The sequence below is a fragment of the Odocoileus virginianus genome, chromosome 32, assembly GCF_023699985.2.
Source record: "Odocoileus virginianus isolate 20LAN1187 ecotype Illinois chromosome 32, Ovbor_1.2, whole genome shotgun sequence".
Taxonomy (NCBI): Eukaryota; Metazoa; Chordata; class Mammalia; order Artiodactyla; family Cervidae; genus Odocoileus; species Odocoileus virginianus.
The window spans coordinates 11978913-12005191 of NC_069705.1; positions in this window are offsets into that span (position 1 = coordinate 11978913).

The following is a 26279-nucleotide window of genomic DNA, read 5'->3' on the forward strand; positions in this document are numbered from 1 at the left end:
GCACCTAATAAATCATCCCCCTCCGGGAGCCATCTGGCAGATAAGGCCAGAACCCACATGCTCTGCGGAGGCGGAGTTGGAGAGAGAGCCACCCTCGCTGGGGCCCCAGGCCCGGTGGAGGGGGGACTGTCTCCCCACCCCCCAGACCTGTCACACTCTCCCTGGCTTTTCTCATCAGCCTCAGATTGGTGGCCCTGGATAGAGTGGCTGTTCCGACTCACAGAACTGTCCCCAGCCTAGGAACGGTGTGGAACGTCAGAGACTCTGTACCCACCCCCTACCCCAGGTGTGCAGAAGGCCCTGGAGTCTGACCCCAGATAAGAGCAAGGGTGCGCCAGGACCAAGCAGGTTCCTGTGTTGGATGCAACTGTAGCTTAATTGAATCATCCTTCACGTCTTCTAGCCATTTGGATGTTGGCCAACATGGCAATAATCTCGTGATAAGAAATTTCCCGCTTGGACAAAAGACACCTAGAAGCATCTCCTCCTAAATCAGGGTAAATGTCCCATGGATATTCCTACTTTCTCTGAGCAAAACGACTGTGATGTGAGTGTTCACTTGCAAATGTGGATTCCTTCCACGAATATACCTTAAGGGAGTTTCTCAAGCTGGTTGGCCTCGAGGTAGAGGCGCAGATTAAAGATGGCCATTCTTTCCTTCATGCCCTCACGGTCTACTTGGAGAGAGTGTTTTACAGCCTCTCAGGCAGCGTGATGGCAGCTCCCACTCTCACAGGGACACAGGATGCAATCCTCTGGGGGCTTTCTGCATTTGGTGGGTGCCTGGCACATGCACATTGGGTGTACAGGATGGAAAGTGGCAGCAGGTGAAGCCCCAGACACAGCCACCAATAGGAAGCAGATGATGAGCAGAAAACAATACACAGCATTGGGCCCCTCATCCTCAGGGCCCAGCAGAGGGGACTCTTCTTGAAGCAAAGGGAAAGTGTTAGTTGCTCAGTCGAGTCCGACTCTTTTGCAACCCCATGGACTGTAGCCTGCCAGACTCCTCTGTCCCTGGGATTCTCCAGTCAAGAATATTGGAGTGGGGTGCCATTCCTTTCTCCAGGAGATCTTCCTGACCTGGGGATCAAACTTGGGTCTCCCACACTGCAGGCAGATGCTTTAATGACTGAGTCATTTTTTAGGGTCAACTAGACCATCTGTTGGATAAGACTCTTGAGAGTTCCTTGGACTGCAAGGAGATCCAACCAGTCAATCCTAAAGGAAATCTGTCCTGAATATTCATTGGAAGGACTGATGCTGAAGCCGAAACTCCAGTCCTTTGGCCACCTGATGTGAAAGACTGACTCATTTGAAAAGATCCTGATGCTGAGAAAGATTGAAGGTGGGAGGAGAAGGGGATGAGAGGATGAGATGGTTGGATGGCATCACCGACTTGACGGAGATGAGTTTGAATAAGCTCTGGGAGTTGGTGATGGACAGGGAAACCTGGCATGCTGCAGTCCATGGGGTCGCAAACAGTCGGGCAATGACTGAGAGACTGAACTGAACTGAACCGAGACTATCTGGGAACAAAATCCTGTCCTGGGCCTGATGTAACCTGTGTCCTGTGCCAGCTTGACCAAGGGACGCACTGAGCCTCAGTGTTCTCATTCATAAATTAAGAGGAAAAGATGAGGTAATTTGGGGGGTTAATTTTTAATATCGTCGCTACTAGAATATTTTCTGCATTTTCCTTTACTGATGCCTGATTTTCTGAAAGGCTGGAAACTGAATGGTAAAACTGACCAGAACTCCTCTCTTCCTGCCCTGCTTGACTGCTTCCCAAACAAGATAAAATAAAATGTTGGTTAATGTCTGTATGTGGAGGTCCCAGGCAGGTAGAGTCCAACCCCCCTGGATTCTTTCTGTGAACTCTGCCCAATGACACCTACAGGCCACCTCTCATTGCTATGGACACGCCCCGGGGAAAACATTAAATGGAGTGTCCTGAAGTTGCTTAGCTTAGCTATGCATTTAATTTGGTGGTAACTGAAATTTGCCAACAAAGATTTGCATGTAATCTGTGATTTCATTTTTCAATTAAAATTGTTTCCTTTCAGTGGAGGGGAAGCACTTGGCTCTTTTCCCCCTCAAAGCTCTTTGCAAACACCAACCTGCGCTTCTTTGGGGGGCTGGAGTGAGGAGAGGGGGTGTGGCAGGGAGGGGAAAGCCCAGGCCATGAGAGGAGGGCAGGGTTGAGAACAGGACCCTGCGGGAGAGGTGAGGCTGGGGGCTGGCTGCTGGGGGGCCAGCAGAGGGCTCGCTTCCTGCATTCCCAGTGGGCATGGCCAAGACACTGCAGCCCCGGACTTCCGGCAGTTTCTAGATGGCGGGCAAGGGCTGGAGGTTAGAAGGTTTAGATGGAGGTAGGAGGAGCCTGGGCTTCCCTGGTAGCTCAGCTGGTGACCAATCCACCTACAATGCAGGAAACCTCTGTTCGATTCCTAGGGGTTGGGAAGATCCCCTGGAGAAGGGCATGGCAACCCACTTCAATATTCTTGCTGGGAGAGTCCCATGGACAGAGGAGCCTGGCAGGCTACAGTCCATGGGGTCTCAAAGAGCTGGACACGCCTGAGCGACCAACACAACAACAGCAGGAAGAGCCAGTCAATTCTTCAAGTCCAGGAGCTGGGAATAAGACCAAAGGCCCAGGTACTTGGGGAGCTGGGGGTTGATGATTTTCTCCTCTGGATGATTGTGACCTTTGATAAAAGCAAGAGTCAACACAACTCATTGGAGAAGAGAAATGATTGGAATGCCCATTTATAGGCGACACAGACAGGAAGCACAGGCCCCCAGAGACCCTGCCCCCCTCACCCCACGCAAAGGGGCTATGGAGCCTGCAGGCTGTGGTTTCGAATGAATGGTTCCCAGGTATGAACTTTTCCTTTGCTGGCTCTGTGGCCTTGGCTGCTACTTAATTTCCTTGAGCTAGCATTTCTTCAACCTTCCAGTGGGCAAAAGATGAATACGAATACCTACCTGAGTGGGGCCTAAGGGAGAGAGGCCGTTGGTGTGTGACGGTAATCCGAGGGCAGGGGCTCCGCCTTCATATACCCACACCTGGCACATGTAAGAGTGAAATCTGTTAAAATCGAGTACAATCTGTTAAAATGGAAAATTGGTCAAATGAGATGGTGTGTGCATTTTGCAAATCCCAATGACCCGTTTTCAGTACCTGTAGTCAGTTCAGTTGCTCAGTCATGCCCAACTCTTTGCAGTCCCATGGACTGCAGCATGCCAGGCTTTCTGACCATCACCAACTCCCAGAGCTTACCCACACTCATGTCCATTAAGTCGGTGATGCCATCCAACCATCTCATCCTCTGTCGTCTCCTTCTCCTGCCTTCAATCTTTCCCAGCATCAGGGTCTTTTCCAATGAGTCAGTTCTTCACATCAGGTGGCCAAAGTTTTGAAGTTTCAGCTTCAACATCAGTCCTTCCAATGAACATTTAGGACTGATTTCCTTTAGGATGGACTGGTTGGATCTCCTTGCAGTCCAAGGGACTCTCAAGAGTCTTCTCCAACACCACAGTTCAACAGCATCAATTCTTCAGCACTCAGCTTTCTTTATAGTCCAACTCACACCCATACATGACTACTGGAAAAACCATAGCTTTGACTAGACAGAACTTTGTTGGCAAAATAATGTCTCTGCTTTTTAATATGCTGTCTAGGCTGCTCATAGCTTTCCTTCCAAGGAGCAAGCATCGTTTAATTTCATGGCTCCATCTGCAGTGATTTTGTAACCCCCCAAAATTGTCTGGCACTGTTTCCATTGTTTCCCCATCTATTGGCCATGAAATGATGGGATCAGATGCCATGATCTTAGTTTTCTGAATGTTGAGTTTTAAGCCAAATTTTTCACTCTCCTCTTTCACTTTCATCAAGAGGCTCTTTAGTTCTTCTTCACTTTCTGCCATAAGGCTGGTGTCATCTGCATATCTGAGGTTATTGATATTTCTCCTGGCAATCTTGATTCCAGCTCGTGATTCTTCCAGCCCAGCATTTCTCATGATGTACTCTGCATATAAATTAAATAAGCAGGGTGACAATATACACCCTTGGCATACTTCTTTCCCGATTTGGAACCAGTCTGTTGTTCCATGTCCAGTTCTAACTGTTGCTTCTAGACCTGCATACAGATTTCTCAGGAAGCAGGTCATGTGGTCTGGTATTTCCATCTCTTTCAGAATTTTCCACAGTTTGTTGTGATCCACACAGTCAAAGGCTTTGGCATAGTCAATAAAGCAGAAGTAGATGTTTTTCTGGAATTCTCTTGCTTTTTTGATGATCCAGTGGATGTTGGTAATTTGATCTCTGGTTCCTCTGCCTTTTCTAAATCCAGCTTGAACATCTGGAAGTTCACAGTTCATGTACTGTTGAAGCCTGGCTTGGAGAATTTTGAGCATTACTTTCCTAGCATGTGAGATGAGTACAACTGTGCAGTCGTTTGAGCATTCTTTGGCATTGCCTTTCTTTGGGATTGAAATGAAAACTGACCTTTTCCAGTCCTGTAGCCACTGCTGAGTTTTCCAAATTTGCTGGCATATTGAGTGTAGCACTTTCACAGTATCACCTTTTAGGATTTGAAATAGCTCAACTGGAATTCCATCATCTCCACTAGCTTTGTTTGTAGTGATGCTTCCTAAGGTCCACTTGACTTCACATACCAGGACGTCTGGCTCTAGGTGAGTGATCACACCATCGTGGTTATCTGCATCATGAAGATCTTTTTTGTATAGTTCTGTGCATTCTTGCTGCCTCTTCTTAATATTTTCTGCTTCTGTTAGGTCCATACCATTTCTGTCCTTTATTGTGCCCCTCTTTGCATGAAATGTTCCCTTGGTATCTCTGATTTTCTTATGGTCTTGCTATTTGTGAAAATGGGATTAAGTATTTGACTCCAGGCCGGACCCTTGGTGGGAAATGTCCAGGTCTGAGTGTTCTGCACAGGATCCTTCTCTGGGAGCCTGGAGATCCAATGGCGACTGGCTGCTGGAGACTCACGTCTTACAGAGGCCCCAGCTGAACACTGCTTTCCAGGTCCAGGGCCATCCCCTGGTGCCAGAATCACCAGTCTGCCTCAGGCTGGTGATTTTGAGATGGTGGGACATCCCTTGAGAGGGTTTGCCACCAGGAGAGCTGGGCCAGTGCTCAGAGAGAGAAAGAGACAGTTTGGTTCCCGGAGCCCAGCTGGAGATGGGATTAAGACCCATTTTAAGAATTAGCAGTCATTTGGTCTGCAGCAGAGCACACTGCTTTGGGCAGAGTTTTCCTCTCCATCAGTGGAAGTCTTTTTTTTTTAAGTCTGGTTTCTTTCAAGTAGAGATAATCCTTTCTACCTGGCCAGACAGCTGAACTGCTTTCATTTTTTTTCGAATTCAGTAATAAATCTGCCAACCCCGCAGGGCGCGAGCCAAGGGCTCTTGCTAGCTGCCTCGACACAGAGGTCTCATAAAAATGGTGTAAAATGAAAGAGAAAAATGCATATTTCACACTTTGTCTGCTTTGGGTTATGGTGAATCTGAACCTATCCCCATTCCAAACAGTCGACCTTCCCACAGAGTTCAAGTACCTTCTCCTGGCCTGGAAAAACCATATCTCTGTCTCTCTCCCACACTCTTTCTCCTTCCTTTTCCCTCCAAACCCGAACTTTTTGCCTGAGAGGCAGCAGTGCTCTTTGTAGGTACACTGCGCTGGTCCAGGGCTTTCCAGGAGGGAAGGGGTGCAAACGACCCCAGTGCACAAGGGTTGGCCAGTGAACGCACACAGGGGCTGTGCCGTCCACTTCCTCTGCCTCTGCATCGCCTCAGTCTGCCGAGATGCTAATTTCTGTAGAATATATCCACCTGGTTTTCCTCCTGTTGAAAGCTGCCTATGTCCACTACAGGTCATTTTCAGTCCAAATTGCTAACGTTAACTTGGTTACCACTCAATAGAAACGGCCAACCTTTCCAACGTTCCCTGCCTCTAGTCTTCTGTACAAATCTGCATGCTTGTCAGAACCCTTGTTTACGCCCCCAAACATGCCGTGTTCATTCCCACTTTCTGCCCTTTCCCCCACACAATTGTCCTGCATCCATTCTGCTGCTTTCTCTATTCTGCCCAGCTAGGTCCTGCCTGCCTTCAAAGTCCACTTCCTCCTTGAAGCCTTCCTGGATCACCCCAGCCTATAATGCTCAGTCTTCACTCGGTGCTGCTGCTGCTGCTAAGTCACTTCAGTTGTGTCCAACTCTGTGCGACCCCATAGACGGCAGCCCACCAGGCTCCCCCGTCCCTGGGATTCTCCAGGCAAGAACACTGGATTGGGTTTCCATTTCTTTCTCCAATGCATGAAAGTGAAAAGGGAAAGTGAAGTCGCTCAGTCGTGTCCAACTCCCAGCAACCCCATGGACTGCAGCCTACAGGCTCCTCCATCCATGGGATTTTCCAGGCAAGAGTACTGGAGTGGGGTGCCATTGCCTTCTCCGCTTCACTCGGTGGTCAGCACCAAAAGCTCTGATTACTCTCTCCCTTGGTTATCAATCATACTTCGTTTAAAGATTTTTTAAAAAAAACTATTGTCATTTTCTTACATAATCATCATTTCTTATTTTATATTTCTTATTCCCCTATTTCCTGATTAGATAATAATGTCTTACCTATAATTCTATCTTTTCCAGAGTCAAACACATAGTAGATGCTTAGTCCAAAAAGAAAAAAAAAAGAATGAATCAAAGTTCCCACATGGGGTGTGGGTGTGGCTCTGGTATGATTGCTCTTTTTTTAAAAAAAATGAATTAGCCATGGATTTACATGTATTCCCCATCCCAGTCCCCCCTCCCACCTCCCTCTCCACCCGATCCCTCTGGGTCTTCCCAGTGCACCAGGCCCGAGCACTTGTCTCATGCACCCAACCTGGGCTGGTGATCTGTTTCACCCTAGATAATATACATGTTTCAATGCTGTTCTTTTGAAACATCCCACCCTCGCCTTCTCCCAGAGTCCACAAGTCTGTTCTATACATCTGAGTCTCTTTTTCTGTTTTGCATATAGGGTTATCGTTACCATCTTTCTAAAGTCCATATATATGTGTTAGTATACTGTAATGGTCTTTATCTTTCTGGCTTACTTCGCTCTGTATAATGGGCTCCAGTTTCATCCATCTCATTAGAACTGATTCAAATGAATTCTTTTTAATGGCTGAGTAATATTCCATGGTGTATATGTACCACAGCTTCCTCATCCATTCGTCCGCTGATGGGCATCTGGGTTGCTTCCATGACCTGGCTATTATAAACAGTGTGAAGCATAGTTGATTTACAGTGTTGTGTTAATTTCTGCTGTGCAGCAAAGTGATTCAGTTATACATATATATATATACACACACATTCTTTTTCATATTCTTTTCATTCAAGTTTATCATAGGATATTGAATATAGTTCCCTGTGCTCTACACTTAGGACCTTGTTGTTTATCCATCCAAAGAAGCCGCCTGCCAATGCAGGAGACGTAAGAGACTTGGATTCAATACCAGCGTCTTGAAAATCCCCTGGAGGAGGGGGTGGCAACCCACTCCAGTACTCTTGCCTGGAGAATCCCAAGGAGAGAGAAGCCTGGCGGGCTACGGTCCATAGGGTCACAAAGAGTCGGCCATGACTGAAGCGATTCAGCACGCACATGTAATAGTTTATTGGCTTTCTCGTTCTTGATTGGATTAGTGAGCAAGACCATCCACACCTCCAAGGGAAGGGAGAATCTTGACTTGAAGGGCTGCTGCCCATGAGGGTTTCCTCTTGTTTGGACGATGCTGGGAATCAGGTAACTGTGTCAGGAGCAGCCCCAGGGCTCCCATCTGTGATCACACAGACTGTTGAGATTTTTATGGCAGTGAGAAAAACTAGTGCTTCTGACTGCGTTCCCGCCCTCTGTACCTCCCCCCCTCCTTTACATCCCTGTATGCGCCCCACATGCAGTCTGTATTTAATTTAGAAAAGAGAGTTACTTCGATTTTAACTCCATTTCCTTCGGAACACACTGAGCATCGCCCGGCCTGCCATCTTGCCTCTGCGTTGTGCCTCCCACCTCAAGGCCTCTTTACGAATTTGTCTGATTTGTGGTCATGGTTTGTAGCTCTCACTGATTTCTTTGTTGTTGTTACTGCTGCTGCTACTGTTTCCTTGCAGCTCGATTTCGAGCTGAGCGTTTGAGTAGTAAATATGGTTTACACCAACTCTGTTGGAAATAATGGCATTTATGTGCTGAAGTTATTTCCAAAACCTATGATATGTGTATACAAATAGATCCACGGCAGGGCCCCTAGACCGGGGAGAACAGACTCCATAAAACCTTTGCGATGGAGTATAAACAGGTGTCTGAGACTAGGGCTAGGCCAGGCGGTTCAGAACAAAACTATCTTCCACCCCCGCTGTTGGCTCTGAGCGGAATCTGAACCATAAATACTTTGCTTTGCGCTGGGGGATGCAGGAGATATTTTTGTGATCATATTTATCGGCAAAATATTCACTTACATTCCTTCATGCATCTCACGTTAAACTTCGCACTTTTTTCTTCACCCACCCTCAATGGTTTTAAACCTTAATTGCCCTGGATTCTGGAATGGGAAAAAAAAAAAAAAAAAGGTGCCAAGAAGCTATGAGCTCGGCCTATACAGTTGGTGGCCCTCTCTTCCAAACGGCTGCTGGGTTGGGGGATCGTATTGGGTGATGCCTTCTGAACCATGACTCCAAGCTCCATCTTGGGGTCAGTCACAGTAATCCTGGCACACAGCAGGAACTAAAGAGAGAGCTGGGAACATTGGAAGGGGTCAGTCGGGTTGCTCTTAACGGATGTGGCTCTGGCCTCTGAACTGGGGGGGGACGTGAGTTTCTCTTGACTCTGCCCTCAGCTCTGGAGTCCTGAGGGCATCAGATCCCACATTAGACATGGGTCCAGAAGTGGAGGCTGCCCCACCGACGGCCCCAGGGGATCACCCGGAGGTCAGGAGCCCTGGCCCAGGGGCCTGAGCTCTTTGAGCTGAAGGCGCAGGGAAGGATGCTCCGATTGTTCTCCAACTTGTAAATGCCAAGCAGAAATCTTGTTGCAGTTCCTAAATGCCACATTTCCGCGTGTTTATTGTTTCCCCCCCTAACGGGGAAAGATGGTGAATGAACTAATAATTCAGGAGCTGAGAACATGTTTATTTGATTTTTAGAGCTTTAGCAAATACAGTGTGTACAAAACCCGGTGCCAACAGCATGCATAATTCCTCCAGGAACCGGGCTGATAGAAACACAGAGCTTGCGTGCTTCAAAACGGTAACCAATATTTACACATCTGAGTGACTAATCCTCTCCTCTGAGCAGGAGAACAATAGGCAGTAATAGTCAGGTACATTAATGCTGAGCGTGCCTGTCTGGTGACTTGGATATTTGACACATAAACAAAGTCGGGGGGGGGGGGTGGTTGGCAGTGGGTGGGGGGAGAAGGGGAGGCTTTTTATCTACCTGTGTAACCCTGCACCAAACAGCGGGTGACAGATGCGCTCGGAAAATGCTGACCCGGTGTGGTTCCAGGCCCTCCCGCCCAAGACTGGCACGTGATTTGCGGCGCTGCGGGAGTTCTGTCGCTGACCTCATTAGCGGCGCGTTTCCTGGCTTGTTAGCATCATATTTGTATAATTTACAGCACCTTCGTTTTTATGGAATGTGTTTCTTGTAGAGTGTAATGGCAGCAATATATTTAACCTATCGTCTTTAGGAAGGCTTTAGCTGGAGGCGGCCTGCAGATAGAGAGGGGACATTTTCTCCTCTCCTGCCTGGGCCATTTCTTCTTTTTTTAAAAAACCTTTTATTTGGTGCTGGGGTATAGCCAATTAACAGGCAATGGTATGATGGTTTCAGGTGAAAAGCGAAGGGACTCAACCATACATATCCATGCATCCATTCTCCCCCACACTCCCCTCCTATCCTGGCTGCCACGTAACATTGAGCAGAGTTCCCTGTGCTGTATAGTAGGTCCTTGTTGGTTATACATTTTAAATATAGCAGCGTGTACATACCCATCCCAAATTCCTAAACTATCCCTTCCTACCCCACCTCCCCCATACCAGCCCCCCCCCCCCTCACTGGCAACCCTAAGTATGTTCTCTAAATCTGTGAGTCCACTTCTGTTTTGTAAGTAAGTTCATTTGAGACCTGAGCTTGATCCCTGGGTTGGGAAGATCCTCTGGAGAAGGGAAAGGCTATCCACTCCAGTATTAATGGCCTGGAGAATTCCACGGACTGTATCGTCCATGGGGTGGCAAAGTCAGACACGACTGAGCGACTTTCACCTTCACTTTCATTTGTATCATTTCTTTTTAGATTCCACATATAAAGGCGTGTCATACGATATTTCTTCTTCTGTGTCTAACTTACTTCACTCAGTATGACAATCTTTAGGTCCACCCGTGTTACTGCAAATCCGCCTGGGCCATTTCTTAAATTTTTATTTTGGCTCTCTTGTCTGCCACATGTGTATGTGCATTTCTACACATATAAATATATGTTTGCAAATGCCTGGAAGACGTTAAAGGGGCCTGGAGATGTGGTTCTTTCCTGAAGGATTCTCTTTGCTCCCTGGTTGTCTTCACGGACAGTGGTTTGGGCGGTCACTGAAGGAAGGCCTTGGTGCCTTGCCGTGAGAAGATAAATTTGTAAAATGGAATCAGGGGCCCAGAAAGATTAGATATTGGAGGATGATTTTTTTTTAGGGGGGTGGGGGGTGAGGGTGATATAAAGCTGCTAAATGAGGCAGTATCTGAAGGTGAGTTTTCAAGTTGTCATGATCTCCTGCAGGCTTTTGTGTAAAACAACAGGATGGAAAAATGGAAAGTACTGGGTTGGTCAAAAAGTTCAAAGTCAAAAAGTCCTTGGAAGGACTTCCCTGGTGGTCCAGTGCTTCCAAGGCAGGGGGCTCGGGTTCAATCCCTGGTCAGGTAACGAAGATCCCACATGCTGTGTGGTGCAGCCAAAAAAAGAAAAAAAAGAGTTCACTGGGTCTTTGCCATAACATCTTACATAAAAACCCAAATGAACTTTTTGGCCAACCCAATATATGTCATCTAGAGATAGATCCTCTCCCAAACAAGTTCTTACCTTAGAAAAAAATAAATCATATAGGCAAAGATGGGTACCTTCTTTTCCTTCCTGACTTGTGTCAAAAAAGAGAGAAATGTCTGGGGCCAAATGTTGGAAAAGGGGATGATGTCTGAATTTGAGAGTTTGCTCAGGGAACTTGGTACCAGGGGCTAGGAGATTTGAACCCAGCACCAGCCCCCCCTGCTAACTGTGACCTCAAGCAAATTGCTTTCTCATCTTAGGTCAGAGCCTCCTCTACCAAATGAAGAGAATGGACCACACCATCTCTCTCTAGACCCTGATGTTCTAGACTCTTTCTCTCTTGTCTAGTCTGTTCCTGAAGGCAGAGAAAGCCAAGGCTGGGGTCCTCATCAACCAAATCATCTGGGCTGTTTTCTCAAGAGTTACCTGGAGTGACCCAGAAGAGGAACACAGGTCTGCAGGAACTGTCAGTGTATCTTAGTTACATCTTCTGACAAGGGGTGAACAGGGTGAAGAGACTAATAATTCAGAAATCAAAGCTGTGATTGGGGGAGTTTGAGAGTTCTAGTGAAAACTGGTGCCAGAGGGTGGAGGACTGTATATCCCTTTCCCACAATCACTTCTTGGCCTTGAAGAGAAACTGACCTCTGGGGCAAGATAAACTGGGAGGCTCTGGACTTTGTCGACCCACCGTAGAATGATAAGAAATTAAGTCTATGAATAGGACCCGAGGCTCAGGGACAAAGTTTATGCAGGTGGCCAGTCAGGTTAGGGTTCTTGGTGCTGCCTCCCCAGTCCCTTACTTCCCAGCTTCCAAAACTTCAGAAATGTTTCTTCTACTCTCTTATCCAATGGCTATACCTCTTTTCACCCATTTGAGAGGATTTGGGTTCTTAATTTTACTTAAAATATATGTCCCTAAAATACTGGGATGGCTAGAGTCTATAGTAATAGCTCAACATACTAAAGGTATGTAGAGGCAGCTTAAGAAACATTTTTTATTTTTGGCGCACTGGGTCTTCGCTGCTGCCCACAGGCTTCCTGGAGTTGCGGTGAGGGGGCTACTCTCTAGTTGCGGTGCACGGTCTTCTCATTGAGGTGGGTTCTCTTTTGCAGAGCTTGGGCTCTAGGGCATGGGCTCAGAAGTTGTGGCACGTGGGTTTAGCTGCTCCCTGGCATATGAGATCTTCCCGGACCACGGATGGAACTGTGTTCTCTGCCTAGGCAGGCAGATTCTTAACCACTGGACCACCAGGGAAGTCCTAGAGCCACAATGTGAACATAAGTTTCTACTCAAAATTTAAATGCACCGGAGTTACTGGCTATTTGCAAGTGCCTAATGGTGAATCCTTTGGTAAAGAAAAATAATTGTTTTGTAAAGTCTGATTTGAACTTAACTGAATCCTGAAATATTCATTGAACATCTGTTGATGTTCAATGTTCAATGTTCAATATTTATTGAACATTTTTGTTTGTATCCTCAAACAAAAATTGCATAATATTCCTGTCTTCAAGGAGCTTTTATTCTAACTTTCTAATAGGGATTTGCCTATCTTTTGTATACACATACTAACACATATCATAAAATGTAGACAGCTTCAATAGCCAGCATCCACTAATTTGGTTGGTTTCAAAACTCTTCAAAAATTATATCATTATTATACATATTTCTTCAAAAACTCTTATTAGTTGCACTTGACTGATTTGGTGACCGACCGACTTGTCTAATATGATGATAAAAAGGGTTTGTGAACCTGGACTCAGATGAGTGAAGCAGATAAGTGGTTGCATTGTCTCTCTCCCTTCTGTTAAAACAGAAGCTGCATTTTTTTTCTTTCTTCAGCTCATCCCATCATCTTTCACCTTCTTATGGTGTAGATCCATGACTTACATTCATGCTTTCCTTTTTTTTAAAGAAAAAAAAACCACAACTTCCAATTTGTATTTTTTGTTTTCGGCTGTGCTGGGTCTTCGTTGCTGTGTGCAGGCTTTCTCTAGTTATGATAAGCAAGGGCTAGTCTCCAGTTCTGTTGCACAGGCTTCTCATTGCACTTGCTTCTCTTGTTGCATAGCTTGTGTTCTAGGGCATTCGGGCTTTAGTAATTGCAGTGCCTGGCCCCAGTAGTTGTGGTACATGGGCTTAGTTGCTCTGTGGTATGTGGAACGTTCCCAGACCAGGGACCAAATCCTCATCTCCTGCATTGGCAGATGGACTCTAAACCACTGGACCACCAGGGAAGTCCCATGCTTTCCTTTATCTTTAGCATTTATGTACATTCAAATCTCTTCCATCTTGAAAAATGCTGCCTCTGCCATCATCTCTAGACTGGTTACCTTTTTATATTTCTCTAGCCACAACTTTCTTAATGTCTATGGTACACTCTATGGTATATTATATATTAAGAATAGGTGGCAAGAATACACAGAACTATACAAAAAAGATCTTCATGACCCACATAACCACAGTGGTGTGATCATTCACCTAGAGCCAGACATCCTGGAATGTGAAGTCAAGTGGGCCTTAGGAAGCATCACTATGAACAAATCTAGTGGAGGTGATGGAATTACAGGTGAGCTATTTCAAATCCTAAAAGGTGATGCTGTGAAAGTGCTGCACTTAATATGCCAGCAAATCTGGAAAACTCAGCAATGGCCACGAGACTGGAAAAGGTCAGCTTTCATTCCAATCCCAAAGAAAGGCAATGCCAAAGAATACTTAAACTATCACACAATTGTACTCATCTCACACGCTAGGAAACTAATGCTCAAAATTCTCCAAGCCAAGCTTCAACAGTACACGAACTGTGAGCTTCCAGATGTTCAAGCTAGATTTAGAAAAGGCAGAGGAACCAGAGATCAAATTGCCAACATCCACTGGATCATCAAAAAAGCAAGTTAATTCCAGAAAAACATCTACTTCTGCTTTATTGACTATGCCAAAGCCTTTGACTGTGTGGATCACCACAAATTGTGGAAAATTCTTCAAGAGATGGGAATACTAGATCACCTGACCTGTCTCCTGAGAGATCTGCATGCAAGTCAAGAAGCAACAGCTAGAACTGGACATGAAACAACAGACTGGTTCCAAATTGGGAAAGGAGTATGCCAAGGGTGTATATTGTCACCCTGCTTATTTAACTTATATGTAGAGTACATCATGAGAAATGCTGGGCTGAATGAAGCACAAGCTGGAATCAAGATTGCTGGGAGAAATATCAATAATCTCAGATATGCAGATGACATCACCCTTATGCAGAAAGTGAAGAAGAACTAAAGAGCCTCTTGATGAAAGTGAAAGAGGAGAGTGAAAAAGTTGGCTTAAAATTCAACATTCAGAAAGCTAAGATCATGGCATCCAGTCCCATAACTTCATGGCCAATCGATGGAGAAACAGTGGAAACAGTGACAGTCTTTATTTTCTTGGGCTCCAAAATCACTGCAGATGGTGACTGCAGCCATGAAATTAAAAGATGCTTGATCCTTGGAAGAAAAGCTATGAGCAGCCTAGACAGCATATTAAAAAGCAGAGACATTACTTTGCCAACAAGGGTCCATCTAGTCAAAGGTATGATTTTTCCAGTAGTCATGTATGGATGTGAGAGTTTGTCTATAAAGAAAGCTGAGTGCAGAAGAATTGATGCTTTTGAACTGTGGTGTTGGAGAAGATTCCTGAGAGTCCCTTGGACTGCAAGGAGATCCAACCAGTTCATCTTAAAGGAAATCAGTCCTGAATATTCTTTGGAGGACTGATGCTGAAGCTGAAACTCCAAAACTTTGGCCACCTGATGTGAAGAACTGACTCATTGGAAAAGACCCTGATGCTGGGAAAGATTGAAGGCAGGAGGAGAAGGGGATGACAGAGACTGAGATGGTTGGATGGCATCACTGACTTGATTGACAAGAGTTTGAGCAAGCTCCGGGAGTTGGTGATGACAGGGAAGCCTGGCATGCCACAATCTATGGGGTCGTAAAGAGTCGGACATGACTGAGCAGCTGAACTGACTAATGGTATATTCATCACTTCCATCAACTCTCAGTACGGTTGGGTATGGCTTCTGCTTTCCTGTGCCCTTGAAGTCTCTCCCCAAGGTCACCAATGAGCTCCAAGACGCTAACTCACCAGATGCTTACCTTAAGTGTCCCCTTCCCCATCATTGCCCAGTCTGTTCTGGAACATCATAGTCTCCTGGGGGCTTCTCACTTTTCCACTGTTTCTCAGTCTGGGTTTGGGTACCTGACCCTTTTGGGGTCCTAGTGTTTTGACCAAGTTTTCTCACTCTGTTTCCTTTCATGCCCAGATTATTTTTTCTCTTTGCCACAGTTTCAGCAGACTGATGTTCTGAGGACTTTCCAACTCTTGAGACTCTCTGTCCAACTTTCTACCAGATAGCTCCACTCGGCTACTTGACTGTAACAAAAAGAATACAAAATCAAGTGACTTAAGTGCTACTGAAATTCATTTCTCTATCATACCACAGTCTAGAGTTTCTGGCCATCCTGGGGAGGGCAGGTAACTCCACAACGTTGACTTAGGTTTTTCCTATGCTAGGATTTCACCACTGAGGGTAACTGTCCTCTTCCACAGGATGACAGTGTCTGAAAGGCACTGTGACCCAGCAGGCAGAAAAGGGGATGAGGAAGCGGAGGGCCACCAGCTTCCGTTTCGGGACGTGAGAGAGTGGTTGTCCATGGTACTGACACACCCAGCCAACGTGGCCATGCCTCGTTGCCAATTAAGCTGAAGACTGTGTTTCCACATCCATCCACCATCGAATGATAAGAAATGAAGCACATTCATTCAAATGACCCAAGGCACAAGGACCAAGTTTATCCAACAGACTGGTCAGGTCAAGGCTCTTTGCCCCTTCCCTTCCCCTCCCCCCAAGTGCCTGGATATACTATTTGGGGGACAACTGGCAATATCTGCCACAGGCACCTCAAACTTGACATCTCCAGAACTCACCATCTTCCCCTCACACCTGCTGCTTCTGTAGTTTCCTCTCCTGGAAGATATCATCTTCTACCCAGTGGCTTCAACCAGAAACCAGGACTCCTTCTTTATGTCCGTCTTCCCTTGCTGCCACACTTCTAACCTTCCTCTGTTTTTTACAGTGTTTTACATCCTCTTTTATTCTACATTTCACTTGAGGTTTCCATTTTTTATATCAGATTTTTAATATGTATCTGTTCTTTGAACACGCGTTCTTTCAACAGAGTCTGTTAAAGAAATCTTTTTTTTAAATTTGCATTTGTGTGGTGTCTTTTACCTAAGGGCATTTATGCCATTTTATTTGTTTTGGTCTTTATTTTACTTATTCATTTTATTGGAGTGTAATTGCTTTACAGTGTTGTTAGTTTCTGCTGTACAACAGTGAATCAACTGTATGTATACACACACCCCCTTCCTCTTGAGCCTTACCCACCGCTCCTGCCACCCCCTACGTCCTCACAGAGCACCAAGCTGAGCTCCCTGTATTGTCCAGCAGCTTCCCACTAGCTGTCTATTTTACACATGGCAGCATACATATGTCAATGCTAGTCTCTCAGTTCCTTCCACTCTCCCCTCTTCCTCTGTGTCCACAAGTCTGTTCTCTATGTCTGTGTCTCCATTCCTGACTTAGAAACAGGTTCATCAGTACCATTTTCTAGACTTCATCCTCTGACTCTGGTCCTTTCCATCTCTTAAATATTTTGGATCCAGACATTCTCTTTATCCCATTGTCACCAGGTTAGTGTAACACTCCATAATCTCTTCCTTTCATCATTGATAGACTTTTAGCTGGCCTTCAGATTTATTTCCCATTCCATGGTCAATGTTACCTATGAAAATGGAAGTATGATAATATTACGTCCACTGAAATTTCTTCGATGGCTTTTCATGAAGTCCAGTTTGTGACCTGCTTTAGGAGGTACAGTGTGATGTCACCTCTGCCAGCGTCACCAGGCTGATCTCATTCCTCTCTGATATAGGTTCTCTCTGGTCCTGATACACTGGGTTTATTTCATCTCCTAAAACTGGCAACATCACCCCTTGATTCTGGTCTTTCAAATACACTACACTTGTTGTTGGAGCACTCTGTTTCCCTCTAAGCATGGCACCTACTATTTCCCCTGGACCTCAGTTTGGGGATGGTTTTCTCAGTGGCAAAATGGACAGCAGCTCCATCAGGGGAAGGTGCTGCCCCCAAGGGAAGACCTTAACTCTGGGTGAGGAAGTTCTTCCTCCGCAAATTCTTCAAGACCTGTAAGTCTGATGATTCCGTGAGAGGAAGCGTTTGCCTGATCTGAGGGTCTTGTGTTATCTTTTGATTAATTTCAGGGTTATCTGTAGGTATGTAAAGCAGTTAGGATAAGTTCTTGGACATAATAGGTACTCAATAATTGGTGGTTATTATCGAGATAAAGCAGCCAACTGCAAAGAAAGTGCAGAGACATGATGTTGAAACCCAATGATGATCCTTATTAGGTGGCAAAATAGCTTTCTGCTGGTGAGCAAGTTATTGAAACTTTCTGATCTTAAGGTTCTCATCTGTAAAAAGAATAGCAATTAGTATGAGGTAGGTCCTTCTTATCATTATGACAACTTTGAATGCTCAGTTTATAGGTAAGTTAACCAAGGCTCACAGATGTTAAGCAATTTTCCTTAGGAGGAGGTCATTTAGCCTGTGTCAAAGCCAGGCCTATCCAGCTCTAACACCTGATTATTTTCCACTTTGTAACACTGCTCATGTAAAATAGAGATGACAAAAACGCTGAGTCCTTGTAATATTAGAGTCAGTGCATGGCATGTACTTGGAACTCAAAATAGTGTCTATAATTATTAATTATGCCTCAGGTGGTCAGAACAACCTATAGTATCTTCATATTAATCAGAGTTGGATGAGCTTTGACATGAACTAACCATTAAGAGCCCTGGTTGAAATTTTCTCTTTGGCATATGGTGGATACCCAATAAATGCTTGTTGACATGTTAAAGATTCAGTAATGTCTGCATTTATAGTTGAATTATGTTCCTTCCTTGCCCTTACCACAAACACACCCCTTTCACCTTCGAAAGTTTTGGGAAGTTCTGTGAAATGCGGTGGGACAAGGATCTATGAGACATGGTTTTATTGAAACAGCTGGCTTTTTTTTTTTTTTTGCCCTCTCAAAATACGCTGGGAGAGTTCTACTTTTGGCATGGCCAAGTAGGTTTCTATCAGATAAATGTTCCTTTTTTTTTTTTTTTTTAAATTGGAATATAATTGCTTTACAACGCTGTGTTAGTTTCCGCTGTAGGACAGTGTGAATCAGCTGCAGGTATAGGTACAGACCCTCCTTCTTGAGCCTCCCTCCCACTGCCCACACCCCACCCCTCTCGGTCATCACAGAGTTGAGCTCCTTGTGCTTCCCACTAGCTATCTATCTTACACATGGTCAGACTAACCTTCTTTAAACAGACAATAACCATAAACCCTGTACAAAAAACCCAGACAACCCCTCACAAAACCCCCCAAACCAAACCAAAACAAACAACCCCCCCCCCCAAAACCAGCCTCCTGAAGGCACAGTTAACAAGTGGAAGAAAGGAATAGTATGGGATAAGCCTCCCATTTATTATGGCCATTGGCTGCAGTCTATATCACATGGGGCAGCTAAAGTGCCTATAGAAAACCAGAAGTCTTTCTGGCCTAAAGAACTAGATGACAGAGTTTGGGGCAACCACAGCTACTAAATATAAAATCTACCCAGATCTATGGGTCAAGCATGCACTAGGTGGAACTCAAGCGCTCAGCTAAAAATAGCAGAACTGAGATTTGAGCTGCCACCCAAGAGACAGAATTTGCAATTTGCGTCTAGCCAACTCTATTGCCTTAATTGTTATTATAACACAATGAAAAATTAATAATAACAACTTGCCACTCTTCAGCAGAATGTAATAGAATTCAGAGTATGCACAATACAACATTCACAATATCCAGAATATAATCAAAACTGTTAGGCACAGAAAGATCTAGAAAAGTGTCACTTGTTTCCAAGAGAAAATAATACCAGTGAAGATGAACCCCTACTTGACCCAAATGTTGGAAATAGTAGATAAAGATTTTAAAGTACTTATTATAACTATACTCATTATGTGAGAGAAAATATACTACAAAATAAAAAAAACCTCAGTGGAAAAATTTACAAATTGTTAAAAAGACCAATCAGAAATAAAATAGAAATAAAAGATAAGATATTTGAAGTCAAATTCACTGAATGGACTTAAAAGCAGAATGGGGATGATAGAGGAAGAGTCAGTGAACCTGAAGATAGACTCATAACTTATTCAATCTTAAGAACAGAAAGGAAAAAGCAGACAAAAAAGAATGGAACCTCAGGTATCTAAGACATCAAAATACCTAACATACGTTTGATAGGAGTTTCCAAAGAAGAGAGAGAACAGTGCAAAGAAAAATTTGAAGCCTGGAGCAAATATATTCCAAATTCAACGAAAGACACATGGATTCATTCAAGAATCTCAGCAAACGCCAAACAGGATAGATGTGAAGAAAACCATACCCTGGACCATCATAGAAAGGAAAAACCAAAGGATAAAGGGAAAATCTTGAAAGCAGACAGAGAGAAAGCACTCACTGTATACAGGGAGATGATGCCTTGGTGAAGGTGAGAAAATAAAGCAAGGTCATCTTTCGAGTGGTTAAAAAACCTGACAAATGTGAGAGAAAGAATGGGGAGGAGGAGTGGACTGCTGAGGACGGTGCGGGAGACAAATCTATGCCGGGTGAGGGTGGGGATGAGGAGTGTGCGGGTTGTGCTGGTCACGGCGAGGGGAGTCAGATCCGGAAGGCCAGGCAGAGAAGTTCCACGTCAAACAAGGGGTAGGGACTTTCCAGGTCTGGCCAGGGAAGAGCACCTGTGAGTTTCTTTCCCAGCTGGACCACCTCCCACCTCTTGCGGGATGCAGGGGGGGAGCCCGCCCAGTGCTCCCTGGCTCCTGGCCCCGCCCCCCAAGGAGCCTGGTCCAACTGATCAGCACACCCCCAAGGATGGACCCCAAGGATGGCCAGTGCAGCCTGGCCACCCAATCGACTCATCACACTTTTCTCCAACTCCCCTCGGTACGTCTTTCCCTTCAGTTCAGCTCAGCTCAGCTCGTCTCGTGTCGCGGTCCCTCTTCCCCTTTATCCAGGCCAGTGCAAACCATCTCCCTCGGCAGGAAGGAAGTTGGGGTTCAGATGGCCTTCTCTCGGCTGCTGGTTCTCAGCAGAGCACGGGCCTCTCGGGCTTCTAGTCCTCAGAACAGCGCATGTCCGGCCTCCCCCATCTCTCCCACGATTGGACCAGCCCACCACACACTCTGTAGCCTCCCCTTCCACCAGTTCTTTTAGTTCAGTCCTGACCAAGGGAACTCAGAGCTTCGTCTGCGCCTCCTTGCTCTAGCTCGCTTCTGCTCCACTAGCTTGCTTTTGTTACCCAAACTCTCTCGCCCTCTCTTTCCCCTTACAAATGGCTTTGCAGCAGCCCTGGGAATGCGCGGCAGCACCGATAATGTCTCCATGGTTCCTTGTTAGCTGCACTCTAAGCAGGAAAGTGACTGGGCCTGACAATGTAATTTACATCGCTGTATAAAACTATCTGTGGAAGCCAAGCTAATTTGTGCCAGATTAGGCTATTTGTCTCAGCCACTGTCTAGCCGCACAATCTATCAGAAGGCTGTTTTCAAATATCGCTCTTCAAGCGTGCCCTTGAGAGGCAGAAATTGATTGGGATCTTAGAGAGCAAAATTACAGCAATAACTTAAAAGAAACAATAATTACTGAATCATACCAGTGTCAGCACTCTGCAAAACACGAAATAGCCATCAAACCCCAATCCAATATATTCCGAAGCGAATTTATTGAATGGAAAAAGCAGTTGAGTGAGGGTTTTTCGGCGCCCCCCTCCCCTTCCCCTGTACATATGGTTATCTCAAAACCGCAAGTGAACGAGTCGATAACTCTTGTCACTGACTGCTCCATTTTCTCGGAGTCAGGGCCGATCCATTAGCCGTCTCGGCTGCACCCTCTCCCTTGCCTCCTCTCTCCTTCTCCATCGCCTCTATTCATTTGCTGGGCTCTGCTCTTCAAGCAAACAAACATGTATAACTAATCATCTGTTAAAATGCAGAGGGCCCCTCATAAATCTCCACAGCTGAAATACTTTAATGGGTAATTAATTGATCCTGTTCCAGAGGAGTAATAAGATAATAAATTAGACAATATTTCACTCAGTCGTGTCAGGCTCCTAGCTAATGGTGCTGTAGGGCTCAGCTGAAGGATAATAAATTAGCCAGAAATTAACTGCTAAGAGCTTTCTGCAGAGAAATCGGCTGACAAGTGAGTCTCCTGTGATGCAGGGCTGGACTGAGGTGGTGGTGATCTCTGTGAATGTGAACCCGGGTCTCTGGGGGGGGGGCGGGGAGGGTGTGAAGTTATGATCTGGATCCAAGAGACTCTGATGTGTGAGGGCTGTGAGGGTGCCCCCTGAACTTTGCACACCCGGTGGGTTCTAGGAGCTGACAACTCATGCCCTTGTGAGCTCTTGAATAGTTTTCTCCCACGAGTCACTGGACTCATTGAGTTTTTATGGGTTTCACCCACTCTTGACCAGTATAGCTATCAAACACTCAGAGCCACCAGCTCCATCAGCTGCTCTCTAAGCGAGTATGCAGATACAGAATGAGCCTTCGTGAAAGAGACCCACACTCTTGTCACAAACAAGGGTTTCATAAAAGTTAAGTAGAAAAAAAAAGAGTAGGGAGAGAAGGTGTGAATTCCGTTTTTTAACAGGTAAGAAATAATTGTTCCAGGGTAGGAGAGAGAATGGGCTTCCCTGGTGGCTCAGATGGTAAAGAATCCGCCTGCGGTGCAGGAGGACTGGGTTCGATCCTTGGGTTGGGAAAATTCCCTGGAGGAGGGTATGGCAGCCCATTCCAGTATTCTTGCCTGGAGAATCCCCACGGACAGAGGAGCCTGGCGGTCTATAGTCCATGGGTTCTCAGAGAGTCAGACACAACTGAATGACTAAGCACAACACAGCACACAGGAGGGAAAATATCTCTTAGTTTTATTAAGGAAGTCAGGGAGGGTGGTGATAATTCATAGCTAAGATAAGAATTTAGACCTGGAAGGTTGGGTGGGCCTTTGCTGGAAGACATGGGAAGTCCGTTTCCTCACATAGGAAGGGTGTTGAATAGGAGAGGGAGGCGGGAGGGGAACTCAGTATACAGTGAAGCATTGGGGCTATGAGGTCATTTGAACTCCCCTCTGCTCTTTACTAGTTGTGTGACCTTGTCTAGGTTACATAACTACTCTGAGCTTTGGTTTGCTCACCAGTAAAATGGTGTTAGGATGAATCAGTGAAATATACATGAGACGCTTCTGGGTTTGTATCTCACCCCCGGGAGGTGCTACATTAATGTTGGTTATGATATAGTGGGCAGTGGGCTGGTTAGCATTGATAAGCAAAGGAGGTGAAGCCAAAGAAATGAGAAGAGTTGGCAGTGGGCGACAGTGGGCTGCTCCTCTTTGTCCAGAATAAGGACCAGATCACCCCACCTCCACCTGAAAGATGGTCCAAACTGATGTGTGCTCACCTTCTGCCTGACCACTCCTGATTGCTATGGGAAATGTGGGTGGATCAATCTTCTGAGTCATGATGAATGTGGCAGTATAGGTTGAAGGCATATCAGAGTTTGATTATTTAAATGAGGAAATGCATGCAAGACACAGAGCCAGTGCTGGTCATTGTGATCAATGGCATTCAATGATCAATGGTTCATTCAGTCAGTTCAGTCGCTCAGTCATGTCTCTTTGTGACCCCATGAATCGCAGCACGCCAGGCCTCCCTGTCCATCACCAACTCCTAGAGCTTACCCAAACTTATGTCCATCGAGTCAGTGATGCCATCCAGCCATCTCATCCTCTGTCGTCCCCTTCTCCTCCTGCCCCCAATCCCTCCTGGCATCAGGGTCTTTTCCAGTGAGTCAACTCTTCTCATGAGGTGGCCAAAGTTTTTGGAGTTTCAGCTTCAGCATCAGCCCTTCCAATGAACACCCAGGACTGATCTCCTTTAGGATGGACAGGTTGGATCTCCTTGCAGTCCAAGGGACTCTCAAGAATCTTCTCCAACACCACAGTTCAAAAGCATCAATTCTTTGGTGCTCAGCTTTCTTCACAGTCCAACTCTCACATCCATACGTGACTACTGGAAAAACCATAGCCTTGACTAGATGGACCTTTGTTGGCAAAGTAATGTCTCTGCTTTTTAATATGCTATCTATGTTGGTCATAAATTTCCTTCCAAGGAGTAAGCATCTTTTAATTTCATGACTGCAGTCACCATCTGCAGATTTTCAAGCCCAGAAAAATAAAGTCAACCACTGTCTCCACTGTTTCCCCGTCTATTTCCCATGAGGTGATGGGACCAGATGCCATTAACTTAGTTTTCTGAATGTTGAGCTTTAAGCCAACTTTTTCACTTTCCTCCTTCACTTTCATCAAGAGGTTTTTTAGTTCCTCTTCACTTTCTGCCATAAGGGTGGTGTCATCTGCATATCTGAGGTTATTGATATTTCTCTCGGCAATCTTGATTTCAGCTTGTGCTTCTTCCAGCCTAGCGTTTCTCATGATGTACTCTACATATAATTTAAATAAGCAGGGTGACAATATACAGCCTTGGTGCACTCCTTTTCCTATCTGGAACCAGTCTGTTGTTCCATGTCCAGTTCTAACTGTTGCTTCCTGACCTGCATACAGGTTTCTTAAGAGGCAGGTCAGGTGGTCTGGTATTCCCATCTCTTATGCTACTGGAGATCAGTGGAGAAATAACTCCAGAAAGAATGAAGGGATGGGCCCAAAGTAAAACAACAACAACAACAACAAAACCCCAGTTGTGGATGTGACTGGTGATAGAAGCAAGGTCCAGTGCTGTAAAGAGCAATATTGCATAGGAACCTGGAATGTTAGGTCCATGAATCAAGGCAAATTGGAAGTGGTCAAATAGGAGATGGCAAGAGTGAATGTTGACATTCTAGGAATCAGCAAACTAAAATGGACTGGAATGGGTGAATTTAACTCAGATGACCATTATATCTACTACGGTGGGCAGGAATCCCTTAGAAGAAGTGGAGTAGCCATCATGGTCAACAAAAGAGTCCGAAATGCAGTACTTGGATGCAATCTCAAAAATGACAGAATGATCTCCATTTGTTTCCAAGGCAAACCATTCAGTATCACAGTAATCCAAGCCTATGCCCCAACAAGAGATGCTGAAGAAGCTGAATGGCTCTATAAAGACCTACAAGACCTTTTAGAACTAGTACCCAGAAAAGATGTCCTTTTCATTATAGGGGACTGGAATGGCAAAGTAGGAAGTCAAGAAACACCTGGAGTAACAGGCAAATTTGGCCTTGGAGGTCAGAATGAAGCAGGGCAAAGGCTAATAGAGTTTTGCCAAGGGAACGCACTGGTCATAGCAAACATCCTCTTCCAACAACACAAGAGAAGTCTCTACACATGGACATCACCAGATGGTCAACGCTGAAATCAGAGTGATTATATTCTTTGCAGCCAAAGATGGAGAAGCTCTATACAGTCAGCAAAAACAAGACCAGGAGCTGACTGTGGCTCAGATCATGAACTCCTTATTGCCAAATTCAGACTTAAATTGAAGAAAGTAGGGAAAACCACTAGACCATTCAGGTATGACCTAAATCAAATCCCTTATGACTATACAGTGGAAGTGAGAATAGATTTAAGGGAGTAGATCTGATAGACCAAGTGCCTGATGAACTATGGATGGAGGTTCATAACATTGTACAGGAGACAGGGATCAAGACCATCCCCATGGAAAAGAAATGCAAAAAAGCAAAATGGCTGTCTGAGGAGGCCTTACAAATAGCTGTGAAAAGAAGGAAAGTGAAAAGCAAAGGAGAAAAGGAAAGATATTCCCATTTGAATGCAGAATTCCAAAGGATAACAAGGAGAGATAAGAAAGCCTTCCTCAGCAATCATTGCAGAGAAATAGAGGAAAACAATAGAATGGGAAAGACTAGAGATATCGTCAAGAAAACTAAAGATACCAAGGGAACATTTCATGCAAAGACGGGTTTGATAAAGGACAGAAATGGTATGGACCTAACAGAAGCAGAAGGTATTAAGACAAGTGGCAAGAATACACAGAAGAACTGTACAAAAAAGATCTTCACGACCCAGATAATCACAATGGTGTGATGACTCGCCTAGAGCCAGACATGCTGGTATGTGAAGTCAAGTGGGCCTTAGAAAGCATCACTATGAACAAAGCTAGTGGAGGTGATGGAATTACAGGTGAGCTATTTCAAATCCTGAAAGACGATGCTGTGAAAGTGCTGCACTCAATATGCCAGCAAATTTGGAAAACTCAGCAGTGGCCACAGGACTGGAAAAGGTCAGTTTTCATTCCAATCCCAAAGAAAGGCAATGCCAAAGAAGGCTCAAACTACCGCACAATTGCACTCATCTCACATGTTAGGAAACTAATGCTCAAAATTCTCCAAGCCAGGCTTCAGCAATATGTGAACCATGAACTTCCAGACGTTCAAGCTGGTTTTAGAAAGGCAGAGGAACCAGAGATCAAATTGCCAACATCCACTGGATCATCGAAAAAGCAAGAGAGTTCCAGAAAAACATCTATTTCTGCTTTATTGACTATGGCAGGGTTACTGAGTCCCAAGTTCATATGACTTGCTGTATAATAGGACAATAAATTGAGAGCTGAGTTGTTGGGGCAAAGAATAGTGACTTTATTCAGAAAGCCAGTAGACCAAGAAGATGGTGGACTAGTGTCCCAAAGAACCATCTTACCTGAGTTAGAATTCAGGCTTATTTTGTACTAAAATGGGAGGAGCTATGGTTGGTTGTTGCAAACTTCTTGGTTTAGGAATACTTTTTTCTTGCAGCTGTCCACACTGGTCAGGTCATTGATGTTCCTGTAAACCTCCAGCAAGACAAAGGTCATTCTCTGTTCTGCAACTTTTCATCTCTACGTGAATGTGAAAGTGTTAGGCCTTTAAAAGTCAGAGCCTTGAGAATGGCTATTTTATATATTTCAGGCTGTTAGCAACCTTCTTACCTCAAAAACAACAGAAAACAAAGGCTAAAGAAAAAAACAGATCCAATATGGAG